Below are 18,974 nucleotides of genomic sequence, written 5' to 3'. Positions count from 1 at the left end.
GAATCTTTGGAGTTTCAACTCAGAATTATTTTGCTTCGTCTCCCATTTTATACGATGAAAGTAAGTTATTGAATTTATTTTTTAAAAGTAAAAATTACTTAAGATTTTATTATTTCATTTTAATGAAATAAAAACTTATTCTTAAAATAATTTATATTAAAGAAATCATTTAGAAAAAAATTTAATAAATGGAATTTATTTTAAAAGTAATCATTACTTACTAAAGTATATTATTTTCTTCCGACGTTTAAATTGGGACATAGAACAAAATAATTCTAACCTGACGAAATGTTAAAAGCTGCTTGAAATGCCCTATGTAACTTCAGCATCTTTGTTGATGATTGAAACAGAAGAAAAGAATAGGACTACATTAAAACATTGTACAAACTAAAAGAAGAATTTAAACTTTGAAATAAACTTGGAAATAATCACATTAAATTTTTCAGACACAAAATGAATATTAAAGATCCAGCTCAAAATACTGAGTTGCTCAGTTGCGAATGATATTGTATTTTTTATGGTTTCAGGTCATCCAACTTTTATAGGTGCAAAAGGCACAGTTAATTACGTTAGAAATTTAAACAAATTTCTTGACTTATTAAACTGTAAATCCCTTTAGAAAAAGGATCGAAGTGACCTCTATTTCCGAATGAAGTTAAAAATTGCGTTGAAACTACAGAGAAATCTGTCAATTACTTAATTAATTTGCCAGTGATATCTAGAATTTCTTTAATTAAAAACAGAAAAAAAACATTTGCTCTGGGTTTTATTACATCAGCTACAGCTTTAAGAGATGTCACTAAACCTATTATCAAGACTTTAGAACTCTTTTCAACTTATTTTGATATAAAAAATGTAACAAGATTAAATAGAATTGTTATTTGTTTGTATTCGCAGAGAAAATGCTTTTCAAATATCCAGGGAAAATTCTTAATTTATCAGAGGCCTAGCTTGTCTTTTATCAGCATCTGCTATAGTTTATAAGGAAGTTATACTTGGAAGTTATTTAAGTTATACTTAAGGGTTTATTGTAAAAAATATTAAAAGTAAAACTACCTTATCTAAGTTTTAATGCTTTTAAAAATCATTGAGAGCTAGTCTTTCCATCTTGTATTGTCAATAAGATTTTTCAGAAATGAAAAGTTTTTAGAATTTTGGTATGAAGCACAGATCCCCACAATCTAAAAATAACTTCAAGAAAAAATCTTAAAATTTTGATGGTGCACTCCATAACTCAAACACTTGGAAATGAGGTGCTATTCACTGAATTGAATATACGCGATTTAGAAAAGAGATTTTGACTTAAAGACATACATTTTTCACATATCATAAACAAAATTATAGAAAAGTGTTTAATATTGCGTCTTTATTCATACGATCAGCTGTGCACAAGAAATGAGTTGCATAGAGGAAGGGATGGATTACGGAAACAGTCTTACAAACTTGTTTTAGTTAAAGATGTATGAAAAGTATGCAAACGATTTGTTTTATGTTTTATCGCAATTTTTTTTTTTTTTTTTTTTTTTAATGTTTTGTTTGTCAGTTACAAAAAGAAAATTCCTTCGGAATTCTTTTCTTATTCATAAAAGTTAGTAAAAATAGGAATATTTTATTGATCCCTTATAACTATGCTCATGCTTAACTATTAATTCAAATTTTATTTTTAAAATCTGTATCTAAAATCAATAGAAAGATTATAACATACCAGTAATACCAAATAAATGGCACACCATTGTAATTTTTCGTTTCTTTTGAAATTAAAAAGATATATATCTATATATTTTAAAACAGTAGGTTTCTCACAGGGCACTTTTAAGTAACAGTTGAACAACTCAAAATCTTTATTATTGAAAACTAAGTTTAGTAATACCGCGAGGTTAGAATTATTTTGTTCTATCTCCAAGTTTAAATGTAGGGAGAAAGTTTTTGATTTTTTGTAAAAGTAAAAAATATTTAAAATTTCAGTTTTAATTTTTAAAAAAATAATAACTTTTGCCTTTAAATGATTTATGCTTAAGCAAACTATCTAGAAAAAAAAGTTATAATATAAAGCGTATTTTTAAAGTAATTATTACTAACTAAAATTAATAACTCATTTTCTCCCAACTTTTAAAATGGGAGAGAACAAAATAATTTTAACCTCGCGATATGTTGTTATTATGTAATAGACTCTTACGCTTTTAATTGGGTACTAAAGCTTTTAAACATAAACTATGTACAAAAGTTCATGAATTGTATTTGATAAATAAAATTTGTTCATTAATTTTTGTAACAACAATTTAATTTTAAATGTTAAAAGTACAATTTCGCCTGCATATTTTTGCTTGCTACATCGGCTACCAGCCTAGAAACTAAAATAAGTTTGTTTCATATTTTCTTTCAGTATTAATGCCGAGTTAGAACTCTAGTAAATATAAATCATTTAATTTCTCATTACATGTTTTGAAATTTTTTAAGACCAGCTTAAGGTATTTGTTTCGTACTAGTTTTAAATTTTTTGAGCATTAAGCACACATAAGCACTCCCTTTTTTTTTTTTTTTTTTTTTTTTTTTTTTATAGCTTGCAAAAACTAAAAGGAAAAACCGGAAATTTTTGATTAGGCAAATAATATATAAAAAAATATACGCAAAACCTAATTTTACGTTGCTAAACATATCATCTCAATGTTTGAAAAACGCTCTTTTGACTGATACAAGTTTAAATCCGAAGTATTTAATCTATTTGTTTGTTTTTATCTACTGTTACTATTATAAGATTCAGACGAAGGCTGAAACTTCATAAAATGCATAAATATTTCCACCGAAAATAGATTTATAGTCATGCTTTTTTGGGTATGTGAAATTTATTTGTTGTAATCACTGAACACGTCACTAGACGTAACAATAATCAGTTGGGTTTGAATTGTAATTAAGTTTAGAAATACTGATTGTATTATTTTTAAAATGATGTACTTAGTCGGAGGCATTGAGAAAGAAAGCAAAATGGCAGAATCTATTTTTAGATTAAAAGAACAATTGCGCAAAGCTGATCCTACAAAAATGTGAAACAATATTTTTTTATTTTGTCGTTTCTCAACACGAAGATTTAAATGACAAGTAGAATCGTTAGTAGACACTGGTCTTTGGTTTATCGCTTTTTTACGATTAATGACGATTAAAATAGTCCGGTGTCTAATCGTAAGATATAGATAATTAATGACAAAAGTAACTAGATTTAGATAATTTGAAATTTCTAGATTATGAGGATAATATCAGAATAATATGTATTGCGGTATTTTATTTCTTTGTAAGTTCTCAACACTGAAACTGTTACATCTTGAAATCTCTCGCGTAAAAAAGTGTAAAAAGGGTGCGCGTTAAAAAAAAGATTAAGCTTCTATTTAGTTCGTTCAAAATATACAAAAACATTTTCATATACCTTGCAATGTATTGATGCTTTTGTTAAATAATGATTTCGCAAAAACCTTTGAAAGCATCTAGAAAATTTATAATCATCTTTGTAATAAAATCTAAATGCATGCTCAGTATAAGTTATTGCACTTTAAGTAATAAATCCCTTTCTTAAATTCCACCACGTTCTTTTTAATATGTTTAAATTATCAGGTTTTTTTCTTGAAAGTATAAATAGAAAAGCTTTTCGATAAAACACTGAGGGATAAAAAAAAACCTGTTTCACTTGTAAAAGTCAATTTTCGACTAAAATTGTATGTAACGACGTAAAATACGTATATAATGACCAAATAAATAGTTTGAATCATGTAAAAAAAATTCATAAAAATAATATAACAATAAATAGCTATTGATTGGCTTTTGATTGAATGTGGTATCTTTCTCCCTAGCTGAGTTTAAATAGCAAGTAATAGTTTATGTAAATAAACTGTTTTTAGTAATGATATTAAATAACGCCTCATTTTTTAATGGGGGAGGTATCACACCATACTCAAACATTCTTTGTATCAATAGTGTTAAGAACTGTTAAGAGCGTTTTTCTAATCTCTTAAAGAAGATTATTCCTTTACTCTTAATACTTTAGCTATGTAGCACTGTTGCGGTCTAATATATTTTTAGTCATTTTTGTGTAACCGTTTTCAAAAACGCTCTGCTGGAGAGCCCTATATGAAAACTTCACCATGTATAAATAAAAACGCAAAGAAGAAAAAGTTAATCGAAGGAACTTAAAATTGTTTTCAATGAAACGCATAATAAATGTAATTGAACTATGAATAAAAATCAGGTTATGTAAATAATAATTGAGCGTCATTGAAATACGCGAAGTATTTTAATAGAGCATAAATAACATTAACAATGTTCTCGCTAAAGAACCACTTTAAATGTTTATGAAAAAAGGGATGCTCGAGGCCAACTTGCTCATTTACTTAGTAATTCTCCCAAGATGTTGAAAAAAGATTTACAAAAATAGCAAAGTTTATTATTTTTCAAGCTATTTATATTTTACAAATGCCAAAAATTTTTAACTGTAACAAAAAATTCATCCAAGCTTTTCATAACACAATCGCATAAAATTAAGCCAGTTTGTCCTATCCTTATTACGCGGTTGATATTGGAATGACGATCAAAAGTTGTGAGAAGCGACTAAGTATAAAATGCTTAAGTGTTTTTTAAAGAAAGTTTTATTTCTATATTGAGAGATAAATTTCATTAAAGTAAAATGTCTATTCAAATTCCCGAGAGCGCGAAGCGTAGTGTTTCCGGAATATTCGAAATATTAGGTAAGAAAAATAATTTATATTTTAACAATGTGCAGGAGATGGGATGGGTCTGGATTAAAGAAGAAAATGGTGATATGAAAAACATAAAGAAATCTTACCGTCGTGCTTTAATTTTTACCCAAATATAAATAACTATATGATTTTTGTTTTCAATTACTATAAATTAGAAAAAAAACTCAGTGAAAGATGAGTATTCGATAACTTAGTTTAAAATACATGAAGAGTTTTTATTTGTTTTAACAAGAGCTGTTATTGGTACGCTAGTGATCGTTTTAAAAAAAAAAGAGAATTTGTTTTAAAAAGATTTGATATTGATACGCTTGTGGTTGTTTTAAAAAAGAAAATTTGGAAACAAGTTTAATCGTTCAACTGAAATCACATTTTAGTGATTTAGCAGCAGGTTCTACGGAAGTTTTTTGATGCTAAAACCTCTTTTCTTACTACGTCCACATAACCGTTTCACGGTTATGTGGACGAGTGAGAAATTTTCAAAAGAAAAATGTCTCGATGATTTACTAAAATTTAATATAGGTATAAAAGTCATGATAACAAAGTTTCATTTCATTTTCTGACTTAAGTCTTTTGTGATATGTTCAATATTTCAGATAAATCGAATAACTTTTCTTATGATGATCTTTTTTTGAAAGGAGTAAAAGTCCTAAAAATGAACAGCAGAATTCTATTTTAAGTTAACTTAAAGTTATTTTTATTTCCTACGAGTTGAATGGGAATTTAAAAATCAAATATCTTGTATATACCAGAAACTCTTTATAAACAAATGCTTTTGTTTGTTAGTCGGTTGCTAAGGTTTTGGTCATTAATTGTAAGGCTTTCATAAACAAAGAGTCATTTTCTTCCGTGCATATTTGTCTAACTGTGTGCGCGCGTTAGATTGGGTGTGAGTGTGTGGGTGAAAATTTTTGCGCTGTGGGTATTTGTAAGTATTTCAAACTTATATTTCTGTATATTTGAAATGTACTTGCTTACGAACAATTTTTTTCGCTTAAAGTCAGAAACGCAAGATAAATCGTCAACTTAAAGTCATCCGAACGGAACTTAGTGAATATTAAATGCAAAATGATCCTTCTAAACATCTGTTTATATTGATTAAGTTAAGTAAAAATAATTTAGAAAATAATTTATGTGAAAATTGTTCGTAAATAAAAAAGAAAAAATATTTCTTACACTAGTCACAGTTGTCTAGTATCCAAAATTCATTCATGTTGACTTTTATGTAAAAATGTAAAGGTACATCATTCATGGCTGATTTGGTAAGAAATTCTTCAGCTTTTTTAGTATATAGTTATATCTACATTTATGCTGATAATAAAACTATATGATTTTTTCTATAAATATACTTACTTGATTGAATATCAACAGTCCAAAGTGATAGAATGTCCTTACGTAAACAAAAACGATTTTTAGGCAAATTTAACTTACTTTGAAGGTTTTCATTCCATTTCCTACATGAGCAAGTTTTTGTTAAAAAAAAAAATGTCGGATTTATGTCGGAAAAATCATTTTCTTTAATGATTAACACGATATTATTTTTTTCTAGAAAAGAAATCCAAACGCAAAAAAAAAAAATCAACTCCACTGTATATTCAACATTTGTACTTGCATTTCATTTTGAATTATTTGGTGGAGAAAATTCTGTCAGCATTACTTGAAGAGGTTTATTTCTTCAAACTATAATTCCATTAGTAAGAATTAAAAAGACATTGTCAAGTGCGAAAAATCTCGAATTTACATTTTTTTGTATTACCAGTTTTAAATGATTATTAGTTGTTGATTTTAACTACTACTGCTGGTCACAAAGAAATAATAAAGGAGAAAGATACTATAAAAACAGAACTACTAACTGAAAGATAAAAGAGTTTATCGCAAAAGCGTTTAAGTTGTGCCAGAAGAACACCCCGAGCTACAAAAGGTAAAAAATTGTAAACTAACAATTATGAAGTATATATTTATGTATATTGTAAACACAGACCTATTGACTGCAAGATATGTTTATAAACAAAAATGTCGTTAGTATTCTAAACTTCTTCTTCCAGGATGAAGGTCTTCTTCATTATATTGCAATTTTGTTTTTGGACGGAGATTTTCGGTAATGCCATCAAGTATAACATTCATCAACTAGGCCATATTGCAAGCGAAATATCACGCACTGGCGTCGCAACAAGTGAACAAAAGGATATAATAAACAACCTATTACTAAACAATCGTGAGAAATGTCACGCAATACCGTTTGTTGAGTACGTTGAGCATGAAGGATGTGAAAAAGTTCCCACTCAAAATCTTTTATGTTTTGGATCCTGTTTTGTGAAATCAAGTCATTTTGTTGGTGACAAACCAGTTTTAAAAAACATGTTTGGAAACTGTCAGCCTGTTAAAACTTCCTCTCGAATTCTGTATCTCAACTGCTCAAACAGCAATGTAAAAACATTTATCCACCATAATATCACGAGCTCGTGTAGCTGCTCTGATTAAGTGAGCAATAAATTAGGTTTTTCAGTTTAATGCGTAGCAACCAAATTTATGAACCATAGCAATTATGGAACAGTAGGCACTATATACTATTTAAAACTATCATATTAAATGTTTTGTTTTGATATTTAACATTGAACATAATTTAACGAAGAAAATGATAAATATTTAACAACTTTTGCTTCTTTTGCCTCCCAAATTTTAAAGATTACAAATAAATGGGAAAAATTTTTAAAGAATATAAAAGGAACAATATCAGAAGTATAAAAACTTAAAAAATAATCATTGTTACAAAATAATTTTAAATGTTGTGGATTGAATATTTATAAAACTTTAAAGGCCTAACTGCAAGCCAAGACCATTTCCCGCGGAAAAATTTTTTTTTTATATTAGAATGTGGAATAACTTATATTTACAAACGAATTTATTTTTTTATTTTTTTATTTTTTCTTTTCTTTGGGGGGGGGGGGGGGGGTAAGTGGTAGAAAAATGCAAAATATTAGATAAACTGGCTATCCTTAGATGAACTAGGAAAGCATTTAACATAAATTAGTACCAGATAAATTTCAGGAAGTTAAAAACATTATAAACTTTAAGAAGATGATCTTCAAACTATATATTCTAGAATTGCTAAACTTGATTTCGATAAAGTACTTCAGTGTATAGCTTCTATAAGGTTGATAAATTAAGTTTGTAAATAAGCTTGACTTAAAAGTTGTTAGTACTTAATTGAGATAAATTTACCTCAGTAATAATCTTCGATATAGAAAAATAAATCTTATAACAAAAAGTCTTTGTTTTTAGAGCAAAGCCAGTTTTACATCGTGGTATTTTTACTCAATATCGGATACTTTATCTAAAAAAATGCGCGAGCGCGATATTATTCAATAATTCAATCTGTTATCAGCAAAATGCATTTCATTGGCTTTATTAGTTATTATTGCATTTTAGTTGACTTTAATGGACATTATTGGATTTTGATTAGTTTTAATTAGTGTTATCTTGATTTAGAGAAGTAATGTTATATATAGATCTTTTGAAAACTATGGCGTAACCAAAAACAGAACTTGCGGAAAGTCGCAATATAGCGGATTAATTTTATCAAAGTTAAAACCGATAACTAATAATTCCAAGACAACAAAGAGTAACAACCGAAATAAAGAGAATCATGAAAACGTGACAAACAAAATTCTGTGTAATACTCGACCTTAACAAATACTGTCTCATGAATTATAAAAATCCTCGTTGTAACAAACGAAATTGGGCAACAACTTTTCGTTTAACAGCTTTCGTTTTTGAGTTACAGCTAATAACCCTTGATTGCTATTTTTTCTTAGACATTATTTTTTTTTGGGCACTAAAATATATCATCTGGCTGTTTTAAATATGGGTTCGTCAAGAAGATGTTGTATGGTTAATGCAGATTGGTTTTGCTTTATTTGTGGCGAATATATACTCTTTAAAAAAATATCTTTTATCGAACATCGAACATTGTAAAAGCTGCATAGCATTAATGCTTTAAAATGTAGTTGTTCTACTTACTCATCACTGATTTGACTTAAATCTTTTGAAAAGAATTAAAATTAGATTTCTAAAAAGTTGTTGACAAGTTAGCATTAGTTAACATAAACGATCATTGTGCTTTATCAAAAATGTTTCCATAAAGCTTGTGCATCTGTCTGAAAAGATTTTTTTAGCATTTTATAATTTTTGATGAAGTTGAATTTCTGATTCTTATTTATCATTAAAGTAATTTAAGATATTGACACTTAGTTAACTATTAAGAAACTTTTTTTTAATGCATCGAAAATATTTCGACACTCGACAGACTGCTGTCAATGAAAGTTTTCTCCTTTCACTTTCTGCTTTCACTTATTTTATTTTGAATGAGATTATATAGTTCTTTAAAAAAGATTTAAGACAACAATGAATCTACCCAAAACTTTTCTGACTGATTATTCTAGAAATTCTGTTTTTCAGCTCAAACCAATAGTATTCAGTATATTCTACAGTGCACAAAGTTCTTCCAACTATTTTTTCTTTTTTTGAAATAAATAACTGGAAGAGCTTTGAAAATTTACTGAATACTTTTTAAATAATTTTAATACAAATTTTTTTCCAGGTTCAAAATGAAACGAACTCCAACTTTTTACCAATAATTTCAAACTGAGACAAAAAAAAAAGTTATCGATATTTTTTATTTCAAATGAGATTATGAGGTTCTTTTAAAAAATTACGTTCGTCTCAACTTTAAAACAACTTTGATCTCATAATTTATACGGAATTCCGACGAGTAGGCCCACTCGAGTGATGTGTTCTCTATATCACTCAACTTTATCTGTAATCAATAAGCAAGTTACTACAGGCATCAGTTACAAAAGTACGTCAAAGATAATACGTTGTACGTCAAAAGTTGGATAAAAACTTGATCTATAATCAATAATAGCAATTTTTATGTGTTTTACAAGAGCAAATCGCAAGTTTAAAGTCTTCACTTTTCAAAAGTTATTTAGAAGATTAAACAGTGTAATAAAATACTAAGTCTGCTAAGCATTAAAACAAGGTTAAAATCATCTTTTCGTTCCGCCAACTTGCTCTAAAATTAAGCTTGTTGGCAACGGCATCTGCCATGTGGCGACCTAAAAAATATAAAAATTAATTATCGTAAATGATTTTTTATCAGATGTCTATTAATATTTAATCAATCAATATAATTAGTTAAATGCTGAAAACGTTTTATTTAATCATTTACATCATTTAAAGCATCCTCGTCATCCTTTAACTTTGAGATATGTGATCGCATCTGTTATGTAGCAACTTAAAAAGTATAAAAATTAATTATTGCAAATCATTTTTTATCAAAACATCCTCCTTTAAATACACAATAAATCTCATGCGGTAATTGCAAGAATTAATAGCATTTCACTAAAATCTGAAGTAATGAGTCATGTATTATTTTAAAAAGGATATTTTAGGTAAAAGATTTTTAGAGTAGTTAAGTTTTAAACCTTTATCTGTAAAATATTGACCATGAAGCACAGATTGCCAGAATTACGAAAACTTATTGATGTAATGTAGAGTCATAGATTGGTAAGAGTGTTGAGATGGAATACCACTGCATTGAGGACGTTCTTCTGAAAGAATTCATTCAGAAGCAGCATTGATATTGCCATGCAGCATAATTTTGAACAGCTTTTTTAAGAGTCGAGTCTTTGAGTTCCTGCTGCCAAATACATTTAACTACTTAAAGATTTTTAAAAACAGTCTATTAATATTTTAGCAGTTCAATGCGAGCTGTTAAAATATAAAAGTTAAAATTCTTTCAAAGATACACAAAGTTGAATAAAATCGAATTGAATTTATCGACATAAAAGTTGGAGTTTTGAATATAATAAACAAGTTTTAAGTTAGATAAAAAAAAATCCAATACAATATTTCTAGTTAAACACTTAGCGTCTATTTCAACAGTTTAATCTTTTTGTAATCGTTTCTTCAAAAAACTTGAATTTCTTTTGTACTTCTTTTATTCTGTAGGCTTAGTTTGCTAGACTCAACAAGCTCTTAAATCTACTTATTAGGATTGTAATCAGTTTTGGCTAATATGGGAAAAGTTCTCCAAACTGCATTTAAATGTTAAAAAATGCAGTTGTTGCGTACAACTATTAGAACTTTTAAAGTAGCTTCTGTTTGAGGAATACAGTTTGTAAAAAGTACAATGTTAAACCTCTAATCAAAAAACGTTCAGTATGACTTTGTAAGGTATCAACAATAATCTATCAATAATATTGACCAGAAAAATTTTAATTTACAGCAATAAAAAGATTATAGCAATCTCTACTCAACCCAAATAGCCCTCGCTCTAGGGTATAGTTCCTAAGCCCTTTTCAATTTTTCTTTTCTAATATTAAAATAGATCGAAGTTCATTGCCAGGTTTCAGATTTCATCAAAAAAAATTTTTAGACCTTTTGAAGTTGCAAGTTCAGGAGGTAAGTTTTAAATTCTACATGGTCATAAATCTTCAATGAAAAGAGATTTTCGATGAAGTTTGAAATCTGCCAATGAATTTTTTTTTTATTTTATAATAGAATAAAAAATATATATATGATTTAGGAGACGCATTATTAGGAAGGGGATAATTAGGGGTAAGCATAGGGTTGGGTTAGTTCCAATTACCCAAATTTTTATCTACTCATCCTCCTACGATTTCCTAAGAATTAAAATTCAAAAAGTTTCAGTATACTACATGTTCCGTTCGTTGTTATTTTTCTTGAGAAATAAAATTGCTAGGCACTTTATGGTTTCTCTTAAGGCTCTCAGTGAAAAAAAATTGTTTTTCACATTTTCGGATTTTGGAATGAGGATTGGAATGTTTTATAATAAAACAGTTAATCAAAAAGACTTAAAGGAATGTTTCTATACACCGTGAACATTTAATTTTTTATCTGATAGAAATCTCAGCTTTTTATAACTTAAAGTATGTGAATTTAGCGGAGAATTAACTCTTTTTCACTGTAGGGGGAGAAATTGCGGTTTCATTTAATTTTAAGTGTTAAACTTTTTCCGATGTAGCTGAGGTTACATGAAATGTCTTATTGATGTGTAATAAGGCTTCGTAGAGCAACTAAAAATAAATGTTATTAATAGACGAATCACAATTTTTGGTAGAAAACTCGTTTTTTTTCATCCTAATATTACTTTTTAAATGCTTTTTTCTTTTCGATGTTTGAAAATTTCCTGGAAAGAGCTCATTTTTGATATTTTCTCAACCAGACGTTTTATGGTTGATACAGCTTTTTGTAAAGATTGAATTTTGCTGATTTTTTTTCGCTATCAACTTCAGGGGTAAAGTGTTAGCAAATAACCGTGCAATGTCGTGGCACTGTTTTAAATATTGTTGTAAAAAAAAAAATAATCCAAATGTTTTTTAAAAATAATCAGTTTAGATTGGTACACAAAATATTTTTCATTTAAAAGATGACGCAGTGCAAGCTGAAATATTTTTAGCATTGATCCGATAGTGATCAAGTTATAATTCAATCTTTTTTTATCAAAATATTTTTAGGATTTTACTGTTTTATAATCATACTCTGCTGATTCATCGTGTTTTTTATTACAATTTATTTTAAACTTAAATGGTAAGATAGTAAATTTAAACTAAATTGTCTTGAGGTGATGTGCACGCTATAACTTAAAAGTCAGTGCTGAATCGGCAATCTAAACTTTCATACGTAGATGTGTAAGGCGACAAAATATTTTACTAGAAAGTCTTGCTTTGCATTTTTTCTGAGAAAAAGTATATTTTTAACTTTTTGTTGGTAAAAAATTGGTTTTTCTTACAAAAGTTGAGTTAAAATAAGGCTGGTATTGTTTCATACGAGAAATAAAACAAAACTTTTCATTTCAAGACACAGAAGCTTATGAATATTATCCGGGCTAACTTATTCTAATGGACCTCTAGAGCTATGTGCAGGGCCGTCGAAAAGGGAGGGGGAAGGCAGTCAGGATTTTTGCCTCGGACTTAAGTTTCATAGATAATTGTTAGAAACAACTGTTAAAAAATAAAAAAGTTCTAATAAATATTTGTCTAGGACAAAAGTATTGTTTCAAAGCTAAAATTTAATGCTTCTCGCAACTGATTCTTTTCCGAAGTGATATTTGAGAAGTCTTCCTCCATTAAAAGTTCCTCAAATTTACTCGTGTCTTTTTACTAAATTTATCGATAAACATTAAAGCAGTTCCGATCGTTGAAATCCAGACACATCATTTGGAAACTGATTTCCTAATTTTTTTACCATATCTAATCACGGTTATTAGAAACATGCTCTAAGACCTTGCAACATATCCCCAGAAATTTTTTTTTTTGACTATCATCAGAAAACATTTTTCAATCAAAAAATTTTAGTGGGGAGTGTCCGGAATTTTGTTGTTCAAAATAGGTAACTAAGAGGCATAGGGCATACTCAAATTTCTAGTATGTTGATACTGGTGTCGAATGAGGATGGCTTGCAAAAGTATAGAGCAGTTCGAGCTAAACCAACCCCGCCCAAACCCCTAACTGCCCCCTGCCTAGAACTACGTCTCTTTTATTCATAAAACTTTCTTTTTGTTCTATAATAAACTAGATCAAAATTTATCGACAGATTTCAAATTTCATCAAAAAATCTCTGTTCATTTAATATTTTTTTAACCATGCAAAGCTTAAAGTTATCTCCAATTACACCCTGAAATACCTCTAAATGGTCTTAATTTTTAAACGAAAAATTATTTCTTGATGTAATTTGAAATCTGTCGATAAATTTTGATCTAGTTTAATATAAAACAAAAAAAAAAGATGAAAAGGGTTCTTAGGAATTATAACCTTGGGGAGGGCTATAAGGGGTCGAGTAGGGTTTGCTAGAATCACTTTTTACCTTAAAAAAGAAATTCCGGTCTTTATGGTTAGATTATGATTAATATTTTACATTTTAAAAACATGCTAAACGTTTTTTCATAGGATGTTTAGTATTTTACTTTTTACAAACTACATTCCTGCAAATAGAGAGCTACTTTAAAAGGCTCGTAGTTTTAAATAAAAAGTTGGAAGCACAGTCCAAACTATATAGAAGCGTTAAAAAATAGCAGTGTTTTTTAACGCTTCTATATAGTTTGGGCTGTGCTTTCCAACTTTTCTCATTCGCCAAAACTGATTGAAATCCTGATGAATGGATTCGAGAACTTGTTCATTCCAGTAACCTAAGCCTATAGAATATAAGAAGTGCAAAAGAAATGCAAATTTATTTAACAAAAATTCGTCGTAGTTTATGAAAATTTTAGGATTCAACTGTTGAAATAGAGTATCTAATTACTAATATCGCAAACTATTTTTTATTTAATTTAAAAATTATTTATCATACCGAAGACTCCATCTTTCATGTCGATGAATTCGATAATGTTGATTTAAAAATGTTGCTCAACTATATGTACCTTCAAAGGAATTGTAGCCCTAAGATTTCTATTGCTTGTAAAGAACTCCTCTAAGTATTTGACATGTGGAGCTTAATGATTTTTTAAAACAACAATGGACTATTTTTTCAAAATCTCTAAGTAGCTTAATGTATTTGGCAGCGGAAACTCCAAGACTAGATTTCTGAAAAAACAGTTGTCTATATTTTTATGCAACTTATAGACCAGGAATATTTACAAGTTCTAGAATTTTTTCGTTTTTGTCGCCTGTTAATAAAGGGGGATAAACAACATTTGTGTAGGGGAGAACCTTAATGAATGGGACGATTATTGAATCGGACAAACTCATATTCTTATACAAGCATCGATGTAAGAATATTCAAATTCCTGTAACAAAGAGTGATAAAAACAAGAACTCAACTGACCGACTCATCCATCCTATTGCTCTATGACCGTAATGACAATGGATGCTATTGTGTTTTCGAATGTAAAAAGTAATTTTTAAAAATGTTTTTGTTTTCCTAATTTTGCAGAAACTTTTGAAGTTACGGAAAATAAAATTCCATGCTTAAATAGATAACAGTCTCTAGTACTAAAGTGAGTAAAACATTCAAGCTTAATTAATGGTGTTTTTGGTGTGACTAATCATTTTTGGATAAAGTGATGCGCATATTGAATGGGACAAAGTACTACCTATTGAATTAATTTAACAAAGTATTATTTACAGCTCAGCAGAGGGATGCTGCAGTCCCTTTTATCCCCATGGGTAATGGGTATTATTTACACACTTTTATACTGCAATATTTTACTTAAATAAAAATAACTAAATATAATATTCTAAAATGAGAAAGTTCTGCTTTGATTGAAATTTAACAAAAGTCATGCTCCAATAAAACTCTCTTTTTATCCAATAGCCAAATGCAAATCCAATTTTTTTGTTTTACTATATCATTGAGCAAGAGTCGGTGGTTATCAAATATAATTAAATATATATATTAAACAATTTTATCTACGTTTAAAAAGCGTTTTGCAAAAACTGTCCCATTCATTGAGGTTTTCCCCTACTTTTTTGCTTTTTTTAAATTTGTACGATCTGCCATGTATTGCTCGAACAATCTACACAAAGATTCTGATCAACTATGTTCGAACAATCTACACAAAGATTCTGATCAAGTATAATGATCAACTTTTTAAAAGTAAGTAGATGACATCATGCAATACGGACGAGGGTACTTTGATGTTGCAGTTTATTTTCCGAACATTTAAGCAAAACCTTTAGATCTTCAGATACTGTGTAATCTAAGGAAATGAAGTTAAATGAAGTCAAAAAGGCCAAGATAATAGTTTTATGGGCACTTGAATCTTTAAAATCTTTGTACGCATATCCGTCACACTTGCTCAGTTTCTCTGGAACTTTATTATTTTCTAACTCTGGTTTTAGGGTGATTGACATAGTAAATTTAAGGAGCCTCTACTCTCCATCTACACCTAATTTGATATCAACATCATTAACAAATGAAAGATCTCGACTCCTGTGTAGTACCACTAAAATGCGTAAAAATGCGTAAATTTGCGTAAAATGCCTAAAAATGGGTAAACATGCGTAAATCTGCGTGAATTGTGTAAAAATGCGTAGTACGCAAATTTACCGCATTTATCACTTTTTACCGCTTTTTATCACTTTTTACCGCTTTTTATTACTTTTTACCGCTTTTTATCACTTTTTACCGCTTTTTATTACAATTTACCGCTTTTTTTTTTACTGATTACCGAAAAACTAAACAAGAACTTTTTAAATTTCTTTTTGTATTTCTATTTGTAAATTTTGAATTTACAGTTTTAAACAAGTTATTGATAAAAAGTTAATCATCAGATATATCATCGTCTGTCTCTAATAAAATATTTGCAAGCTCAGATGCTTTGTACTTTTTTTTCTCATACCCCTTCCTATTCGACTTCATTTTATTACTTAAATTTACTTTTTTGCTAGTACCACTACAAAATTGTCTTTGTTGGAGTGTCATTGGAATAAACAAATGAGAGAATTTGAGTTTGGTCTTCACCTTGAATTGCTTTATAACCTTCTTGTTGAACTAGAGTCCTTGAATCTCATTAGTGTCTAGCTGTAGCTGTTGTTGTTCTTTCGCTTCAGGACCAATTTGAGTATCTGATAGAGTTGGAAAAGACTTTTCAGGTGCACCTCTTTTTTTAGTTTTTGTTTGATCTTTCCTGTTGGTGAGTCTTAGTTGGTGGTGTGATATGTGGCAACTTATATGGCTCTTCTTCCCTTTTTTTTTCCCAATCTTTGAGATTAGAAGGAACTCTTATGTAATTTTGACTTACAAAAAACTAACATGCTAGTGTTTTCAGGTTTTAAAATATGCCTAAAATCTGTAACTGTCCTACCTCCTAAATAAAAACATTTTTTCTGATGAACCAGAAGTCACAGGTATAGCCAAGTTACTTCTAGTCAGACCAGCTAGCAAAGGTAACTCATTTTTATGTTGCTTTTTAACGAAATAAACATTTTCTTTTGCATGTTTAGGCATTTTAAATGAATGCTTTAAAACTTCTGATTCGGATTGATAGCATTTGCATGATATGGTATTGGCCATATCAATCAAATGACAATATAATGGCCACAAACATGCTTTCAATTCGTATGTCAACACGTGTGAGGAGTTATGCATTTATTAACAATTAACACCTGCTAGCTTTTACTTATTGTTGATAACTAAAGGGGGCTTTGCTTTGTTTTTATTTCAATAAAAAAGTAAAGAGAAAGTAATGAAAATGACGTACCCGCCTGTAAGTTTCAATATTAAACAAATTTTTTAACACTTTAAAAGAAAAAGTAGCAAATCTATCACCAAGCATTTCTAAAGTTCTAAATCAGGGACATGGGCATAATTTTATGGTGTTCGTAACGATCCCCCGAATCTCCCCTAAGGAATTGTTCCTAAAAACCTTTTTCAACTTTTTTTTTTGTTTTTTTTTTATATTAAACTAAATCAAAACTCACCGACAGATTTCAAATTACATCAAAAAATAACTTTTTGTTTAAAAACCATTTAAAGTTGTTTTAGGGGGTAATTTGAGGTAATTTTAAGCTTTGGATGGTTATAAATCTTAAACGAACAGAGATTTTTTGATGAAATTTGAAATCTGTCGATAAATTTTGATCTAGTTTACTATAGAATAAAAAGAAAGTTTTATGATTAAAAGAGACGTAATATATAAGGAAAAGCGGGTTCTGGCGCATTGACCCATTCCCTATACTTAAGGATGCATAAAAAATGGTGAACACTTCATATCATGACAAAACCAATACAGTCGTCTTTAAAAATCAAGAAGAAGTATAAAAATAATCATGTTATTTATATACCAGTTCTTCAAGATGTTAATTCCTTGTTTTGTAGTGACCGATGGCAAGGGTGTGAATTCCGTCATCTAAGATAATTCTTTTGTCGTCGTTAGCGCTGAGTGCGACTTTGTTAATTTCTTCGGTGTAGATATTGTGAAGATGAGATCTGAAAACGTTCATGGTGGCGAGCTTTTCTTTGTTATTTATTAAGCAGTCACCACAAGGTATTGATAACTTCTTGAAAGTCATCCCCTTCCTGTAATTTTTTCAAGACGTAAAGACACAAGTGACCGCAATAAGACGTATTACCAAACTGTACTCTCTCGCTGTTGTAAAAGACTGGGCTTTTTAAATAATCAATGAGCTCAACAAGAGGAGGCTGAGCATAAGAGTCGAAGCTGTATTTTTTGTCAGCGTCTTTATACCAGCACACCCAATGAAACCCACCAGTGCTTGAATCTCCTGTATTCACAATACCACATTCTTTTTTTCTTGGCTTTTTTGGTAACTCATCCCTGACAAACACGCCTCAAAAGTTTTTTAATTTTAACTGTTTAGCAGCCTTTATCAATTGAAAGTTAGTTAAAGCTTCATTAGGTAAAACAATTCCTTCTACGTCAATCCATTGAAAGTCGATCATTTTTTTAATTTCTTAAAAAGTTTATCCGAATTTTTTAACAAGCGATTTTCATAGAATAGCACCTAAAAAGGGTATACTATTAAAGGGTGAGTTAGGTCCGAGTAATAAACCAGCTCCAACAGATTGATAACCTTTTCCAGTTTTAATGAAGAGTCCATCACCGTGAACATTTTTAGTCCATGGGGTGATAAACAATCCTTCTCCACCTAAAGTTTTTATCTTCATTCCTTTTCCATTTTTGCTCATGTAAAAAAGACCTCTTCCTGCAATTTTATCAACCATAGCAGAGCCAGCAGAAGATCCTACACCTGCTAACAATCCTGTGGCTAGAGCAGGAACTACTCTTGTTGCAAGTGTACTACCTAACATACCTAACAACGGTAAAAGAGCTCCGATGAATCCGCCTTCAATGGTTGAGTTGTATGATAATTGTTTTCTGCTCAATTTAAGAGTGACTCCTTTACCAGCTTCATACGCTTTTGTAATTTTGTTCAATTGCGCACGAGTGATAGCGAGAACATGTTTACCGTTCAAGTCTTGATGAGAAAGCTTAATGCTAGTATCGGTTTTATCATGCATAGCTTTTTTAATTTTATCAGATTGGCTCTGCGAGATGTTAATTTTGATATTTTGATAATTGCTCATTTTTTATGTATTAAAAATTATTTATTTCACTTCTCGAATATGATATCGTATTGTAATATCCTCTCCACGAAAATCAACCAAATCTCCATTCTGATCAATGATGCGAGTAACCATTGTTGAAATTTCAAACAGTTTAACAGGAAGATAAATCAAATGCATTGGTCT

General features: G+C 29.2%; 1 long non-coding RNA gene across 3 annotated transcripts; it reads left to right on the top strand.

Moving 5' to 3' along the window:
* The first annotated feature begins 1,360 nt into the window (after positions 1–1,360).
* Positions 1,361–7,389, top strand: LOC149890143 (uncharacterized). Of its 3 annotated transcripts, none has more exons than XR_016452038.1 (3): positions 1,361–1,469; positions 6,289–6,660; positions 6,785–7,389. It is a non-coding gene; the product is annotated as an uncharacterized LOC149890143 (long non-coding RNA). The 3 variants fall into 3 exon arrangements; XR_016452039.1 differs by lacking the exon at positions 1,361–1,469 and adding an exon at positions 4,650–4,730; XR_016452040.1 differs by lacking the exon at positions 1,361–1,469 and adding an exon at positions 5,600–5,667.
* Positions 7,390–18,974: the final 11,585 nt, after the last annotated feature.

Source organism: Hydra viridissima, unplaced genomic scaffold (assembly GCF_058129835.1).
Source record: "Hydra viridissima isolate aposymbiotic clone 2 unplaced genomic scaffold, HvirCarnegie_v1 scaffold_4, whole genome shotgun sequence".
NCBI lineage: Eukaryota > Metazoa > Cnidaria > Hydrozoa > Anthoathecata > Hydridae > Hydra > Hydra viridissima.
The sequence above is the reverse complement of the archived record's forward strand: the minus strand, read 5'-3'. Positions and strand labels throughout refer to the sequence as shown.